Genomic DNA, 18,923 nt, shown 5'->3' with positions numbered 1-18,923 from the left:
CGCTGTTAAATGATGCAGGCAACTTTGGGTCATGTATCAATTTCAGTTTAGTCTGGTCTGCCCAGGTCTCCAGCATTTCGCCATCGTCATTTGTCTCTTTATAACCCCATGCGAGACCGTGACAGTTAAAATCTCCTAGTACAACTTTCATGTTTTTTGAATGGAAATTTCCAGGCTCCGTAAATTTTAACCTCGCACCGGGTGGTTTGTACACGGATGTTACAGTACATGAATGTAGCTCAATAGTTAAAATTTCTATGTTTTCTTCGCGGGTCAGAGCACAGGAGCGTACGTCTAAGTTCGGTTTCACAAATATAGCGCTTCCGTACCTTTCGTGTGGTCTCTCAAGAACTAATTTCATGCCCTGTATTTTTGGTCTATGGCTAGTTGGTGCTCTGTGTGTTTTTTGTAACACTAAAACATCAGTTGTTTCGTTTGCACATGTCAGATAATAAAATTTCTTTATTTACAGATAAGCCTTCAATATTGCAGGAAGTTGTCACTAGTGATGGTCTTGATAAAGGCCTTTTTTGAGTCCTTTCGGAGAGTTTGTCATCTTCGGTTTTGGTGCCATATTCTCTGAAGCTAGGCATGTAACTACATTTTGAACAACTATTTGCTAGTAACTTTCTAACCAACTAGCAAATATTGTTTGATATTCCATTCTCTATTCATGCAGGTACGAAACGAGGGTTACTATACTTTCAGGTACCTAGTTTCAGCCAGTTGTCTAGATCACCCAACAACCAACTATTCCCATCCATCCCCCTGCGGGTCCGGGGTAAGAATAGGCCCGAGGTATTCCCGCCTGTCATAAGAGGCGACTAAAAGGAGTTTCAACCGTTTCAGCATTCCATGTGATGGTCCCCCTTGGGGTTTGACCTCCTTTTTTCAAAATTCTACAGAAGTACGAGCCTTTTGGGGAAGGACGCCTTACGTGGTGTATCACTAGTCCTCAGTGCACTAAGACCTTGGCACTCAGCATTGTAAAGGCGTTGTAACCACACCCTCTATTCCTCCAATTGGGCCTAAACGCCTGATGGGTGGCACACGTTCCGCCCATAGTGCGTCCCCATCTGCACCTACGATCATGATGGACTTTCCATGGCACCCGAAATCCAGCACGGTAGCCAGCCCATTGTGGTGGGGTCGTCATGTACCCTCTAGGTTGTAGCCCCCTGACAACACAGGGATCGTACTGCCGATACCTGAGCTGCACCCTCCCCACGTCAGCCAAGGAGTAGATGCCCGTCTCCTTGGGGCATCAGGAATCCTGGCAACGGTCATCCTGCCAGGTGGCCCCTGCTGAGGCTGGGTGGCGCCCGTGAGGAGAGCCCCTGGTCGGAGTGGGTGGTATCGGGGCGGACGTTTCGCAGATGAAACATCAACGTGTATCAGGTCGCTCTGCAGCCGAGTCTTTTAAAAGGAAAGGTACTGTCTCTGGTTCTGGTTCTCCTGCCCTTTCCCCCTTGGCCACTCCCTGGGAGGAAGGACAGGCCCGCAGGCTTGGGGCGAAGTACTTCCCCCGCTATTTAGTCTGTTCTCGGACCGATGGGGGGACGTTCGCCACCTCCAAGCCCATGTTCTTTGTCCAGCACATAGAGGACATCTTTGGGGAAATTGAGGCTCTCAGTAAAATGCGTTCAGGGTCCGTTCTTATAAAGACCACCTCCGCCACACAGTCGGCGGCGCTCCAGGCGTGCGACCGACTAGGGGACATCCCAGTGTCCATTGTCCTGCATCTGGCACTGAATAGGACGCAGGGGGTTATTTTTCATCAGGACCTCCTGCTGCAATCTGATGAGGAGCTCAGGGCCAACCTGGAGCGCCGAGGCGTGCATTTCGTCCGGCGAGTTCAGTGCGGCCCCAAAGACCGTCGCATTGACACCAGCGCCTTTATCCTTGCCTTCGAGGGGGACATTCTTCCGGAGAAGGTAAAGGTGATGTGCAACCGATGCGATGTGCGACCTTACGTCCCGCCTCCTATGTGCTGCTTTCGGTGTATGCGCTTTGGGCACATGTCGTCACGGTGTGAGGCTGAGCCCCTTTGTGGCGATTGTGGACGTCCTCTTCGTGAGGAACATACATGCACCCCACCACCTCGGTGCGTCAATTGTCCTGGCATCCACTCGCCTAAATCTTTAGACTGCCCCGCGTATCAGAAGGAGAAGAAGATTCACGAATTAAAAACTTTGGATCGTCTCTCATATTCTGAGGCCAGGAAGAAGTATGACCGCCTTGATCCCGTGATGTTGACAACTTCGTTTGCCTCAGTCGTGTCCACTCCTTCCCCAGTATCCTCACCCCTATCCTGTCCCCCCTCCACCTCCTCACCCCATCCGGGGTCTCTGCCTCCGGCTCTCAAATCCCTCCCTTCCAAATCCTCCTCCCTCACGGCCCCTGCCCCCTCTGCCCCAGGGGCCACCCTTCCTCCTCCTCCTCCCCCTCCGCTGCCTGAGAAGCGATCCTCTTCTCAGGCGTCCATCGGGGAAACGTTCCGGACCCCGGCTTCTGAGGTCCGGCATTCCAAATCGGACCCCGCGCGTGAGGACCTTCTTCGGGTCCAGCCCACCATCCCCGTGTCTCATCGGACTTCCAAGAAGGCCTCCAAGAAGAAATCTTTATCCCCCTCTCCACCCCGGCGCGTTTCGTCTGACGCTCCATCCGCGAGTCGCTACTCCCGGCCGTCCTCAGTTTCGCCGGGACGCTCTGCTGCCAGGCGCTCAGCTGGCCTCTCGTCGGCGAATGATGCTGCCCCTCCTACGCAACCCGGGAAAGCGGCCGCAGCTGGCGACGACTCGATGGAACAGGATCCGCCTCCCGCTGGTGGTAGCATTGTTCCCTCGAAACCTGGCCCTCCGCGGCCGTCGAGGTGACCAGCTCTTCACCTGTTTCGTCCCCCCTGTTTTCTGCCTAGCGATGGCTTTGTTACATTGGAACATAAGAGGTATTCGATCTAATCGGGAGGAATTACAACTGCTCCTCCACCTGCACTGTCCTCTCGTCCTTGGTCTCCAGGAAACCAAGTTGCGCCCAACTGACCGTATTGCTTTTACCCACTATACCTCGCAGCGGACTGACCTCACCCCTGCGGACGGTATTCCAGCTCATTGTGGGGTCATGTTGCTCGTTCGGGACGATGTCTATTACCATCCCATCGACCACCCCACTCCAAGCAATAGCTGTCCGTATTACTCTTTCTGCCTTTACCTTTTCTGTTTGTACTGTCTACACTCCATCGTCATCCGCAGATAGTTGGGCTGACATGATGCACCTGACTGTTCAGCTTCCTCCGCCGTTTTTATTGTTTGGCGACTTCAATGCCCATCATCCCCTTTGGGGCTCTCCTGCATCCTGTCAGAGAGGCTCCCTCTTGGCGGATGTCTTCAACCATCTCAATCTTGTGTGCCTCAATACTGGCTCTTCCTCTCGGACTCCACTCATACCTACTCCCACTTGGACCTCTCGATCTGTTCTACCATTCTTGCCCGCCGGTTCGAGTGGTATGTCCTTTCTGACACCTATTCGAGCGACCACTTCCCCTGTGTCGTTCGTCTCCTACACCACACCCCATCCCCACGTCCTTCGAGCTGGAATATACCGAAAGCTGACTGGGAACTTTACTCCTCCCTGGCGACCTTTCCGGACCACGATTTTCTCAGTTGTGACAGTCAGGTTGAATACCTCACGGCTGTTATCATCAATGCTGCCGAACGTTCCATTCCTCGTACTACCTCTTCTTCACATCGCTTTTCCGTCCCCTGGTGGAATGAGGCTTGTAGAGAAGCTATCCGTGTTCGACGACGTGCTTTACGCACCTTTCGCCGCCATCCTACGTCGGCGAATTGTATTGGATACAAAAGAATCCGAGCGCAATGCCGTAGAGTCATCAAAGACAGCAAAAAAGCTTGTTGGGCGTCTTTAACCAACTCCTTTAACAGTTTTACTCTCTCTTCTGTCGTCTGGGGTGGCCTGCGCTGGCTGTCGGGCATTAAGGCCCACTCCTCGGTACCTGGCCTGACTTCAGGTACTGAGGTCATTGTTGACCATGTGGATGTCTCCAACGCCTTCGGCCGCTTTTTCGTGGAGGTTTCAAGCTCCGCCCATTACCACCCTGCCTTCCTTCCCAGGAAAGAGGCAGAAGAGGCTCGTCGACCTTCCTTCCACTCGCTGAATCTGGAAAATTATAATGCCCCCTTTACTATGCGGGAACTCGAACGTGCACTTGCACTGTCCCAGTCCTCTGCTCCGGGGCCAGATGCCATTCACGTTCAGATGCTGGCACACCTTTCTCTGGCAGGCAAAAGCTTCCTTCTTCGTACCTACAATCGCATCTGGACCGAAGGTCAAGTCCCCATGCGTTGGCGTGACGCCGTCGTTGTTCCTATACCCAAACCCGGGAAGGATAGACACCTTCCTTCTAGTTACCGCCCCATTTCTCTTACAAGCTGTGTCTGTAAGGTGATGGAGCGCATGGTTAACGGTCGGTTAGTTTGGATTCTTGAATCTCGACGGCTACTAACCAATGTTCAATGTGGCTTTCGTCGCCGCCGCTCCGCTGTTGACCACCTTGTGACCCTGTCGACATTCATCATGAACAACTTTTTGCGAAGGCGCCAAATGGTAGCCAGGGTCTTCGATTTGGAGAAGGCTTATGATATCTGTTGGAGAGGAGGTATCCTCCGCACTATGCACAGGTGGGGCCTACGCGGTCACCTGCCCCTTTTTATTGATTCCTTTTTAACGGATCGAAAGTTTAGGGTACGTGTGGGTTCCGTATTGTCCGACGTCTTCCTCCAGGAGAACAGAGTGCCTCAGGGCTCCATCTTGAGCGTAGCCCTTTTTGCCATAGCGATCAATCCTATTATGGATTGTATTCCACCTAATGTCTCCGGCTCTCTTTTTGTTGATGACTTTGCGATCTACTGCAGTGCCCAGAGAATATGCCTCCTGGAGCGCTGCCTTCAGCGTTGTCTTGACAGCCTATACTCATGGAGTGTGGCAAATGGCTTCCGGTTCTCTGAAGAGAAGACGGTTTGCATCAAATTCTGGCGATATAAAGCGTTCCTTCCGCCAACCTTACATCTCGGTCTCGTTGTTCTCCCATTCGTGGAAACAACTAAGTTTCTAGGGCTCTCACTGGACAGGAAACTTTGTTGGTCTCCGCACGTCTCTTATTTGGTGGCCCATTGTACACATTCCCTTAATGTCCTCAGAGTTCTTAGTGGTTCATCTTGGGGAGCGGATCGCACTGTCCTGCTTCGCTTGTATCGGTCCATAGTCCGATCGAAGCTGGATTATGGGAGCCTCGTCTATTCGTCTGCTCGGCCATCTCTCTTACGCCGTCTCAACTCCATCCACCATAGGGGGTTATGTCTTGCGACCGGAGCCTTCTACACGAGTCCCATCGAGAGTGTTTATGCTGAAGCTGCCGAATTACCATTGACCTACCGGCGCGACGTACTGCTTTGTCGGTATGCCTGCCGGCTGTTGTCAATGCCCGACCACCCCTCTTATCAGTCCTTCTTCGCCGATTCTCTCGACCGTCAGTATGGGTTGTATGTGTCTGCCCTGCTGCCCCTTCGAGTCCGCTTTCGTCGCCTGCTTCGACAGTTGGATTTTGCCCTCCCTACCACCTTCAGAGAGGGTGAGAGTCCGGCTCTACCTTGGCTCCGGGCTCCGGTTCATATTTATCTCGACCTCAGCTCGCTCCCGAAGGAGGGTACTCCGGCTGCAGTGTATTGCTCATGGTTTGTCGAACTTCGTGCGGGACTTGTCACACCTTTATTTACACTGATGGCTCCAAAACTGACGATGGTGTCGGCTGTGCCTTTGTCGTCAGGGCCGTCACCTTTAAATACCGGCTCCTCGACCACTGTTCCAGCTTTACGGCCGAGCTTTTTGCTCTCCATCAGGCCGTTCAGTATGCCCGCCGCCACCGCCATTCATCGTATGTACTCTGCTCTGACTCGCTCAGTGCTCTTCAGAGCCTTGGAGCTCCTTATCCGGCCCATCCCTTGGTGCAACGGATCCAGCAGTCCCTCCATTCTTTTGCTGATGGTGGCTCTCCTGTCAGCTTTCTGTGGGTTCCCAGCCATGTAGGAGTGCCTGGGAATGAGGCTGCTGATGCTGCAGCCAAGGCTGCAGTCCTCCTGCCTCGGCCCGCCTCCCATTGTGTCCTGTCATCTGACATTAGTGGGGTTGTTTGTAAGAGGCTTGTGCCGTTGTGGTGGGACGCTTGGTCCTCAATTCAAGGAAACAAGCTCTGGGAAGTAAAACCGTTCCCAACTGCTTGGACAACCTCCTCCCGACCATCTCGGCGAGAAGAGGTTCTTCTGACCAGGTTGCGGATTGGGCATTGCCGGTTTAGCCACCGCTACCTGCTCTCTGGTGACGCAGCCCAGCAGTGCCCTTGTGGTCATGTATTAACAGTGCGCCATGTTTTATTGTCGTGTCCCCGTTTTAGTCAATCTCGTGTTGTCCTGTCTCTGGCATCTACTTTACAGGATATTTTAGCTGATGACGCTTGAGCAGCTGCTCGTGTTCTTCGTTTTATTACTTTGACTGGCTTATCCAAAGACATCCAACTCCTTCACTTATTTTATCTGCATCTTTGTAAGAACTATCTGGTGTCCCCCCCCCCCCCCTTGAGTTTTACTAGATTCTATGTGCTGTAACAATTGTGACTGGGCGCTAATGACCTCAGTAGTTGAGCGCCCTTAAACCCTCCCCCCCCCCCAAAAAAAAAAAAAAAAATTCTCATCCAAAATACATGCACGTAGGTCGTATATAGAGAAATTCTTAGGTTTTTTACTAGGTTGGCGAATAAGAGAAGCAGATATACTCGTACAAAATATTTATTAATTTCTGCATACATAAACAGTTACACACAGAAGGGAAACCGTTAAATATGTCTATTTGGTGTGGTTTTAATGACATCCAGCTTAATTTTTCATTTACAATTTAAATCAACATTGGAATCTTCTAATTCTTTCCCCATCCAGTACTTCCACAGGTACAAGAAAGTATGTTCTCGAATGCCAATATGTATCTAATTTTTTCCCGAAAATATCTGTTCTATGGATTTGTCAAGCAGTTCCATTCCTTGTTGCAAATCTTAAAGAAATGAGGACTCGGGGAGCTTAATTTTACCTTTTATTTCCTGCACAATTCTATTGTCATAACAGCCAACATCTTTCTGTGTGTGCTCTACCAACTCTTCTGCTGCACATTCTTGTGAAATTTCAGCGTAGAACTTTAAGTGTACAGCTTTTTCAAACGAATTACAAAAAATAGTTGATGATCCGTTGCTTTTGAGCTCTGCAAACGGATGTTCTGTTGGTAGATGAACAACATCCAGCGCAGTGCATTTAGGTACTAAGTAACCACCCTTTTTAAGCAGATACAGGTGGGAATGGAACTTCATAAACAGATTTTTCGTGTTTCCTTTAATGGAATAAATATGCTCCAATCAACCAGTTTGACCAGGAATCCAACATATGGACAGTTGCCATTGCTATTAACAGTAAACATGGATGTGTGTGATGTCGTTAGGTTAGTTAGGTTTAAGTAGTTCTAAGTTATAGGGAACTGATAACCTCAGAAGCTAAGTCCCATTGTGCTCCGAGCCATTTGAACCATTTTTTGAAAGAAAAGAGTGTGTGTGTGTGTGTGTGTGGGGGGGGGGGGGGGGTGCTGTGTGTGTGTGTGTGTGTGTGTGTGTGTGTGTGTGTGTGTGTGTGTGTGTGTGTGTGTGTGTGTGTGTGTGAGGGTGAGTGTTAGTGTTAGTGGAGACGTCATTTTGAGAGAGAGAGAGAGAGAGAGAGAGAGAGAGGGTGTGGGTGTGAGCGGAGACGTCAATGCAATGGATGTATACAGGGTATAAGAGCATGTATTTTTATATGTTGTACCTTAATATTTACGCACATCCTGTATTGGTCGTCTTTTCTCTGTGTCCAACAGTATTCCCACAAACACATCACAAACTTTGCCACCCGATGGTTTCTGCACAGTCGTACTGCAACGCAAAGCGGATTGCTCCTGTTAGTATAGACTCGCCGTTTTGCGTCCTCGCGTCCACGCTTCAAACGCCTGACATGATGCCCAGGCGAAATAAGCAGTAATGGCTTGCTGTTTCCACATGTACTTGAAGGTACTAACCAACCTAAAAACATAATTATTAGTCTGCAGAAGAAGTAAATACCTATGTAATGTTGTTCAGTACACCGTCCTCGGTGTACTGCACTGATTCATGTTACACCATGTATAGGCTAATAAGAAATACAAGTCATTTCATACATTACCACAAAAATCACACACCACAACACAGTAATCAAGTTTGAAATATTGTTTGCAAGCGAGACATTTAACACTCCATGCGGAAAACATACTGAAGGAAGAACGAAAAACTCCTGAGAAATTCTCGGCCCAACTCTGACAGAAGGGGGATACAGATTACAGTCTAGAAAAACCACGGAGAAAATTTCAAAGCTAGCAGCAGTTGAAACAAAAGGTTACAATTCTACAAGCACATCAGAAAGCTGCCAGCAACAATACTCACCAGCAGAATTCTGACATAGGGGTCAAGTCAAAAATACCATGGATCACACAGGTCAAACTTGACCTAGAAAAAGCTCAAATTGATCCACTAGAAAGTGAAGACAGAAATATATACAGCGACAAGGTATACAAGTGGAATGTGATGTCAGAGAACGAAGTTCCAAAGAAACCAGGGGCGGACTAAAAGCAGAAAGTGACTCCACGGGAAAAAAGAAAGAATCGTATAAGATCAGAAAGAATACTGAAATGAGACAGAACACGGCGCGTGATCCTATAGGATCTTGACGAAAATAATAATAATAATAATAATAATAATAATAATAATAATAATAACAACAACAAATAGAAACAGTAGATAACATCACAAGCGGATGTACAATACTAGCAAATACAGAATATCCCAAAAGACATGACAATGTAGCAAAAATAATACATCAACAGCATGCCTTACAACATAAACTTATAAAACAACACGTTCCCACATACAAGTATGCACCACAAAGTGTACTGGAGAATGATGAATTCAAATTATACTGGAACAGAACCATTATAACAGATAAAACAACGCCACATAACAAACCTGACATCATACTCACCAATAAAAAGAAGAAATTAACACAACTAATAGAAATATCCATACCCAATACAACAAATATACAAAAGATAACAGGAGAAAAAAATGAAAAATACATCCAACTGGCTGAGGAAGTCAAGGATATGTGGCATCAGGATAAAGTTGACATTATACCAATTATACTATCAACTACAGGAGTCATACCACACAATATCCACCAGTACATCAATGCAATACAGCTACATCCAAACTTATATATACAACTACAGAAATCTGTAATTATTGATACATGTTCAACTACCCGAAAGTTCCTAAATGCAATATAACACATACCATACAGTTAAAAGGAAGTGACGCTTGATCAAGGTCCGCGTCACTTTCCATTTTTAACCAGACTTAACGTCTGAGAAAGTAAAGAAATAATAATAATAATAATCCTGGATAAGTAGTAGGTAAATTCAGACCGAATATCACAAAAAATGTCGGGGAGAAGATAGTGAAGATAGGGGAAAATTGTCCATACGCTTTTGAGTACAATATCAATGCTATATCACTTGACTCCTTATTGATCAGTGACAGTCTAACGATTTGGAGCGACATGAAAAAACGTCAAGGCGGATTCTGCAAGCACCGACTGCGTAAAATGTAGTTTTCTGTTCGTTCACGAGATCCAAAAGGCTGTAGACAGCGGAGCCTAGATTAATTCTATGTGTTGTTGATTTTGGGAAAGCCTTAGCTACAACATAGTTTCTTCCAGTATATAAAATGTTCATGTGACTTACTGAAATGCAGTTGACTGTCTTCTAGAAGCGCCGATATTTCGACATGCTGCACGCTGCATTTGGTCTACTAGGGGGCGCCAGCTAATAAGTTTTGCGCAGACCGCAGTGCTCCACTCAGTCCACTTAGCCGGAACCAACAACCCCCACAGCGCAGCTCTTATGCTACGTGGCTGAGGCCGCGGTCTCTGTTGCCCTTGCAGCACAACGTGGAAGGGGGTCTAGTGGATATCTTTTGTCCTCTTTCTTTGTGCACATGGGAACTGTGTAATACTTTAAAAACTATTATACATGAGATTATAAATGAGATATTATAAAAGGGAAAAAGAAGGGACAAAAGAAGATAGGACAGATTGAGTAGTAGAGATCCCTTCAGCTGCGCTGTCCAGGGAAGAGATCTAGAAGTGTTACCTCGAGTCCGACAAACCCCTGCAGTGCCTCCCAAGATTACTTACTGAGGTATGTTGGTACGCTAGTCTACTTCATTCTAGGTTCTACATGGTGTTTGCATACTATGTGATAAATGATTACTATTGATGTATGTTGTGTATGCTGTACTCTTATTGATTGGTTAATTTGGGGAAGAGGACCAAACAGCAAGGCCATCGGTCCATAGGAATAGAAAAAGATGGAGAAGAAAGTCGGCCGTGCACTTTCAAAGGGCCCATCCCGGCATTTGTCTTAAGCGATTTAGGTGAATCACGGAAAACCTAAATCAGGACGGCCGGACGTGGATTTGAGCCGTCGTCCTCCCGAATGCGAGTCTAGTGTGCTAACCACTGCGCCACCTCGCTCGGTTGTACTCTAACTACGCTATGCGCTAAAAATATGTTTCATTACAGTAACAGGTTTGACGTGGTGCCTGATACAATAATCGCCAACGGTTAAAAAATTGTTCAAATGGCTCTGAGCACTATGGGACTTAACATCTGAGGTCATCAGTCCCATAGACTCAGAGCTACTTAAACCTGACCAACCTAAGTACATCACACACATCCATGCCCCAGGCAGGATTCAAACCTACGACCGTAGCAGCAGCGCGGTTCCGGACTGAAGCGTCTAGAAGTGCTCGGCCACACCGGCAACGGTTATATGAAAACATATAACTAATTTAGCAAGGTTTTCGTCATCCACGTTTATGATGATCAACTACTTCACGGCGACAACTACAACTTGACCTTGCCGTGGCCGTGAAGTGACAAAATATCGGCCGCACTAAATACGGCCATCACTGTAGCCGTCAGCGGGAGCACTGTTAGCACTGTCCTTTACATTCCTAGAACAATATCCTAAAACCCGTCGGCGGTATAGCGGGCCGGTCACGGCACTGCTGCGTCACTGATGTGTGTGAAGCGACCTTAATGCGGTATACGCAGAAACCTCCCGCCCCTGCCCCCAGCACACACGCAAGCTTTAACTCTGTCTCACTGCTGTTTGACGAGGGAGAGAACAGGATTCCAAGTAGAATTTAAGCAAAACCTACATTTCCTTTAATAAGGTCAGTTGCTAATTTAGTCTCAACAGCTTTGTTAATAACACCACCCCAACAGCTGGAAGTGCAAGCAAGAATGTCCGATACCAAGGCAATGTTCTGCGGTACCAGTTTTGCCCGGCTGTTGGAAGCGTGTGTAATGTTTATGCTCTGTACACTGCTCGCCCAAGGTCCTGATGGTCTGACCAGTGTGACGGGATAGGGAAGACAGTCGCATTACGCAAACTAAAATCATCCTTCATATGACATAAATGGGCAATAATCTGAGATGGAACATACTTCACACCGTGTTTTATTAGAATACGGTAATTTCGGTTGGTAATGCTGCAAATCTAGCTGTTGGAGAGTCATATAAAAAGTTCGAATTTATCGGAAAAATCCAAGAGACGAGCAACACATCGCGTGAGGAGGTCACTTAGTAAATCTTCTTTCGACCACTTCTTGAGAACTGTATGTCGTTCTGGGATCATTACCTAGCTGTATTAAGGGAGGGGGAAAGAAACGGGTATTATATCCTCCAATTTACATCACGAGTAATGGTCAGAGACAAATATTAAAGAAATTTTGGCGAGGAGTACTGAGATAGGTGGAGTAGGCGGTAAATAAAATAATGCAATTACAGTGTTTAATCTAGGGAGGTGGTTCAGTGGTAAGATTCTGCTTCTCGAATTCGAAAAGACTGTTGTTGCATTTACCACATGGCCACCAAGTGACTAGCTAAACTGTCTGCCAGACCGGGACACGAACCCAGAACTTTAGCTTCTCGCGTGTAAGACCGCAGTACTAATCACGTAAGGTGTGCGAGAGGAATTATGTGAAGTCTGGAAGGTAGGAGAGACGTACAGTAAAGGTATGGGAATCCTGCTTGCCGGCCGGAGTGGCCGAGCGGTTCTAGGCGCTACAGTCTGGAACCGCGCAACCGCTACGATCGCAGGTTCGAATCATGCCTCGGGCATATATGTGAGTGATGTCCTTACATTAGTTAGGTTTAAGTAGTTCTAAGTTCTAGGGGACTGATGACCTCAGAAGTTAAGTCCCATAGTGCTCAGAGCCATTTGATTTGAATTCTGCTTGGACAACTCAGCTGGTAGGGCATTTGCTCACGAAAGGCAAAGGTTCCAGGTTATAGTAACGTAACTTCTAAGAGAATCAACAAAAAAGGTAAATGAATTAAGAGTGAGTTACGTTTGCACCGATAATTTGTAAGCTATTGTACGGCGACATTTCATTTACTCCCCCTTTGCGGCAAAATGGTTCAAATGGCTCTAAGCACCATGGGACTTAACATCTGAGGTCATCAGCCCCTAGACTTACAACTACTTAAACCTAACTAACCTAAGGAGATCACACACACCCATGCCCGAGGCAGGATTCGAACCTGCGACCGTAGTAGCAGCGCGGTTCCGGACTGAAGCGCCTAGAACCGCTCGGCCACAGCGGCCGGCTTCGCGGCAATATTAGTGTTAGAATAATGTCCCGTTGATTGGGAGATCATTAGAGACGGAGCATAAAACTGGAACGGATAAGGACGAACTGCAATTTGAGTCCTACTGCTCCAGTATTAGTCTAATCTCTTCACCCTTAAGTACTTCACTCGTTTGCAGTAATTGGAAACTTATTTGCCATATCATTGCTTTCTGAATATCTAAAATTGACAATCGTTCTCTGACAGGACCAGAATATTATGATCATACAAATAGCAGTATGTTTGTCACAAGTTGGGAGACAAAACTGTGATAATTCGTCGAGGCACTGATTCTGCAAGTCCTTGCTACATTCGCGAAGGTAAGTGCCACAGATAATTTTTCGCTAGATTAGAAGAGTTTTTATAGGATATGTACTGGCGCTCGATAGCATCCCATTAGTGTGAGATAGGAATGACATCCAGCAAATTTTGTTCTACGAAATAGCCTGGGTTTCAGCGCTATGTATGCTCAGCAGTAGCGTAGAAATAATAGTTTACGTCGGTCTTCTGTAGCAGTTACAGGTAACAAATGAGAGGCCGGATGTACGGTACTTTTCTTTCTCCATTTCTATCGACGTGAAGCATTTTTCCATCTGAAAAAGGAAGATAATGGTACAATCGCCTCGGAGTTTCCTTCTACCGCATCCATAAGTGCTAATCAGATGATTGGGGCAACCGAGACGACTCAACACCGTAATAGGAGTGAAGTGCGACGTTTCATATTACAAAAGGTGTCCCCGATTTACTGATTAGTATAAAACTTACATTAAGGATTTTCATTTATTTATTTTTTGACGGGGGAGGAGATTTACGTAACTACCATAGAGACGACTGTTCGGAGAAGTACCAAGTGAGATGGCGCAGTGGTTAGCACACTGGACTCGCATTCGGGAGGACGACGGTTCATCTACATCTACATTTATACTCCGCAAACCACCCAATGGTGTGTGGCGGAGGGCACTTTACGTGCCACTGTCATTACCTCCCTTTCCTGTTCCAGTCGCGTATGGTTCGCGGGAAGAAAGACTGCCAGAAAGCCTCCGTGCGCGCTCGAAGCTCACTAATTTTACATTCGTGATCTCCTCGGGAGGTATAAGTAGGGGGAAGCAATATATTCGATACCTCAACCAGATTCGCACCCTCTCGAAACTTGGACAGCAAGCTACACCGCGACGCAGAGCGCCTCTCTTGCAGAGTCTGCCACTTGAGTTTGCTAAACATCTCCGTAATGCTATCACGCTTACCAAATAACCCTGTGACGAAACGCGCCGCTCTTCTTTGGATCTTCTCTATCTCCTCTGTCAACCCGACCTGGTACGGATCCCACACTGATGAGCAATACTCAAGTATGGGTCGAACGAGTGTTTTGTAAGTCAACTCCTCTGTTGATGGACTACATTTTCTAGGGACTCTCCCAATGAATCTCAACCTGGCACCCGCCTTACCAACAATTAATTTTATATGATCATTCCACTTCAAATCGTTCCGCACGCATACTCAGAGATATTTTACAGAAGTAACTGCTACCAGTGTTTGTTCCGCTATCATATAATCATACAATAAAGGATCCTTCTTTCTATGTATTCGCAATACATTGCATTTGTCTATGTTAAGGGTCAGTTGCCACTCTCTGCACCAAGTGCCTATCTGCTGCAGATCTTCCTGCATTTCGCTACAGTTTTCTAATGCTGCAACTTCTCTGTATACTAGAGCATCATCCGCGAAAACTCGCGTCCGGCTATCTTGATTTATGTTTTCCGTGATTACCCTAGGACACTTCAGGCAAATGCCGGGATGCTTCTTTTGAAAGGGCACACCCGATTTCCTCGCCCAGCTTTCCCTAATCCGAGCTTCTACTCCAATAATCACGTTGTCGGCGAGACCTTAAACACTAATCTCCTCTCTTCCTCTGCTCGGAAAATGTCTAATGTGGCGATGATACCTGAAAAACGCATGAGAAACACTAGGTTCTAGTAGAGACGCTTATTTTAGTCCTTTACTGAGTGCCGCCACTGCGCCGTTTTCTTACTGACTGCCTGTCGCTTGTCTCTTCATGCGTTACCTGAAACTGAGTGGAATGTTGTACGGCAGGTCACGTGCTTTCGTGGGTGTAAGAGGCACGCAATAAGTGCGAGGCTTGCAACAGACTCCAAGCACGACAAAGGAACGGCACATACGTTGTTTTTTTGTGTCTCAGCCTGCCTTGATATGTTTTTCGACCTTTGTGGTTACGACAAAACTCGTTAATTTTTTTGTGCTGTCCCAAATACACCAATTTTCTCGTTCGAACGAAGGGTAGGAGAAGTATAATTATGTTAGAAATAAGCATCATACAAAGTCTGCTTTGTGGCTTCATGTCCTGAAGGAAACGAGTAAATGTTGCGTGTCTCACATTCTCTTGGAAGACTTTCCATTCAACGTCACTATTCGATTTGCGTATCAAATTCACTGTATATTTACGCGAGCAGTTGCTCACTTGGGCCCAGTAGCCTGAGTGGACTTGTGTCACGCATTTCCAGCACACTCTGCCCAGGGGCGACCACCAACGATCCAACCCGGGACCTACACGTAAGTAACCAGTAGCGCTAACCACGAGACCAAGAGTTTTCGTGTCGTAATCAACACTGTGTGCTTAATGCTCGCCAGGCTACTGTAGTCTCACCTTTTTTCATCCATTTCTTAAAAAATAAACACAGACTCTTCTCCAACCACCTTCTGCTATCAGGAGAATGTTATCCATGTCTGGTTTTACCGCTGTAGTTACTTTCTACATCATTCTTTCCCTATCTCATTGCTGTACGAATTGTGTTTCGTATTCCGCCAGTTCCACTAATATAAGGATACACGCATTCGCTACGATGATGTCTTCAGCAATCTGTAATATTCCTACCACTCTACAGTCTGTTGAAGCTTTCGAACAAACTTTAGCCGCGCGGTCTTAGGCGCCTTGTCACGGTCCGTGAGGCTACCCCCGTCGGCGGTTCGAGTCTTTACCCCCCCCCCCCCCCCCCCAAGTTAGTCAGGGTAAGTAGTGTGTAGGCTTAGGGGCCGATGACCTCAGCAGTTTGGTCCCATAAGACCTTACCACAGATTTCCAATTTTCTAATGTTCTTCTCTTTCGTTTCTTACCCCGCATAGGGGTCATTAACGTGACCTACAATGCTCATGGACTGCTACGCTGTATTTCTGAGAGACTTTATTTTGTTTTACTGAGAGTATAGGTGATTTAAAATTTCTAGCGGAACTTAGAGCACAGTAATGGGTTCAAATGGCTCTGAGCACTACGGGACTTAACTGCTGTGGTCATCAGTCCCCTAGAACTTAGAACTACTTAAACCTAGCTAACCTAAGGAGGCAACACACATCCATGCCCGAGGCAGGATTCGAACCTGCGACCGTAGCGGTCGCGCGGTTCCAGACTGTAGCGCCTAGAACCGCTCGGCCACCCAGGCCGGCGCACAGTAATATATACTTGGCTTTTCTTATGATATTTCTATCTACAACTCGCGTTATAAGTAAATCACCGTATATCCTCCACACGCCTCTGTACATTGCGTGGCAGGTTAAACTCTCCCAGTATTATCGATTTTCTTTCCTATTCCATTCGCGTATGGAGCAAGGGAAAAATGACTATACAGCGCACCCCAGGAAAAATGGTCAATATACAGGGCTATGACAGGAAACACTATTCAAAGCAAAATAGTCTAGTAAACATGAGCTCTAAAATGCATACATGAACAACTATGGGCTCTTGGCCATCTTCGCTACTGTGAAACATCTCTTTTAATGAGCAGATGCTTATAGCTCTTAAGGTATGCGTTTTAGAGCCCATGTTTACTAGACATTATTGCTTCGAATGATCGTTCCTGTCATATTCTGGAATACTTATCATTCCTCCTGGGACACCCTGTATACAATGTGACAAAAGTCGTGGGATACCTCCTAATGTCGTGTCGGACCTCCTTTTGCCAGCCATAGTGCAGCAGCTCGACGTGGCACGGACTCGACATGTCAGTGGGAGTCCCCAGCAGAAATGCTGATCCATGCTGCCTCTACAGCCTTCCATAATTATGGAAGTGTTGCTGGTTCAGGATTTTGTCCACTAGCTGACATCTAGATTATATACCATAAATATTAGATGAGATTAATGTCGGACGATCTGGGCGCCCAAATCATTCACTCGAACTGTCCAAAATGTTCTTCAAAACATTCTCGAACAGTTGTGGCTTGGTGACATCGCACACTGTCATCCATAAAAATTCCGTCGTTGTTTTTGAACTTGAAGTCCATGAATGGCTGCAAATGGTCTCCAAGTAGCCGAACATAACCATTTGCAGTCAATGATCGGTTCAGTTGTACCAGAAAGCTCAGTCCCTTCCACGTAAACACAGCCCACAACATTATGGAGCCACCGCCAGTTGACAACTTGGGTCCACGGCTTCGTTGGGTGTGCACCACATTCGAACCCTACCATCAGCTCTAACAAACTGAAATCGGGACTCGTGTGACCAGGCCACGGTCGTCCAGTCTCTAGGGTCCAACCGACATGGTCATGATCTCAGGAGAGGCGCTGCAGGCAATGTCGTGCTATTAGCTAAGGAACTCACATCGCTCGTCTACTGCCATAACCCATTAACGCCAAATTCGCAGTACGTCCCACATTGATTTCTGCAGTTATTCCGCGCAGAACTGCCCTACCTGTTAGCACTGACAACTCTACGCCAATGCTGCTGTTCTCGGTCGTTAAGTGCAGGCAGTCGGTCACTGCGTTGTTCGTTGTGACAGGTAATGCCTGAAATCTGGTATTCTCGGCACACTCTTGACAATGTGGATTTCGAAATATTGAATTCCCCAGCGATTTCCGAAATGGAATTCCCCGTGCTTCCAACTACCATTCCGCGTTCAGAGTTTGTTAATTCCCGTTGAGGGGCCATAATCATGACGGAAACCTTTTCACATGAGTCACCTGAGTAAAAATGACAGCTCCGCCAATACTGCCCTTCTGTACCTTGCATACGCGATACTATCGCCATCTGTATATGTGCATATCGCTAACCCATGACTGCTTGTCACTTCAATGTATGCTCCTGTAACCGTCCTAATCTCTTACCTTTTCCTCATGATCACTATACGAGATACACGGTGACGACAGGAAGATGTTCGCACAGTCAGCTTCTAATACAGGTTCTATAAATTTCTCGAGGGGAATCATTGTACTGCGTAGGCTCCTTTTATTTTTAAAATAAACACTTTATTTCATGATTTTTCGCTATTAGCAGCTTACGCTTAGTTTGGCATTTTCTGGCTACCTCCGTCACAGTGAAACGTATCTTATCTTCAACACATTAGTGGCAGGAAGCTCCGTCTAATGGTATCTCTAATGAAGGTACTTGTACTTGTGAAAGTGATGGTAACGGTCGCAACACATTTGTGAATTCCGTATGTAAACTGATTTTTAGACTTTTTTGTTTCAAATATGAAATACTGATTTTAATATTCGCAGACACAGTGACAAAGACTTGCGTTATGGTTCCATTTGATCATTTTACATATGGAATTAACGTGTATGTTGTGTCCGTTGTCACTATGTCTTAAGTAGCATTTATTAGAGACATCATTAGAGGAAGTTCTCTCCACACTAATGTGTTGGATACGTGACTGCAGTGTTTCAGTTTGACAGAGGTAGCTTGAAAATGCCAAACTGGGCAAAATCAGCTAATAGCAAAAAAGGATGAAATAAAATGTTTAGTTCAAAAGTAAAAACAGCCTACACACGACAATGAATTCCCTCAAGAAATTTGTAGCGACTGTGCAGTCATGTGCGTAAAAGACGATTCTCTAAATTTCGCCAGCAGGGTTTCGTGAGAATTAGGACTTTTTTCTTCCAAGGATTCCCTTACAAGTTCCACGAGCATTTCTGTTAGATTTTTCGTATTGTCCATGCCAGCAGCGCCCCTCTGAATTCATTCGACGTTTTTTGTGATGCGCCGGTCGCGGTGGTCTAGCGGTTCTAGGCGCTCAGTCCGGAACCGCGGGATTGCTACGGTCGCAGGT

General features: G+C 46.7%; 1 protein-coding gene across 3 annotated transcripts in view; it reads left to right on the top strand.

Moving 5' to 3' along the window:
• LOC126471539 (UNC93-like protein) overlaps positions 1–18,923 on the top strand; it is a 417,881-nt gene that overhangs the window by 87,454 nt on the left and 311,504 nt on the right. The window contains exon 1 of one of the 3 annotated variants that reach the window (XM_050099765.1): positions 15,359–15,437. The exons of the other annotated variants lie outside the window; for them this stretch is intronic. The gene's annotated coding sequence lies outside the window, so the exon portion shown is untranslated. Of the gene's footprint in view, positions 1–15,358; positions 15,438–18,923 lie in introns of those variants that run through there. 3 annotated transcript variants of the gene reach the window in all.

Source organism: Schistocerca serialis, chromosome 3 (assembly GCF_023864345.2).
Source record: "Schistocerca serialis cubense isolate TAMUIC-IGC-003099 chromosome 3, iqSchSeri2.2, whole genome shotgun sequence".
Classification (NCBI taxonomy): Eukaryota; Metazoa; Arthropoda; class Insecta; order Orthoptera; family Acrididae; genus Schistocerca; species Schistocerca serialis.
The sequence above is the reverse complement of the archived record's forward strand: the minus strand, read 5'-3'. Positions and strand labels throughout refer to the sequence as shown.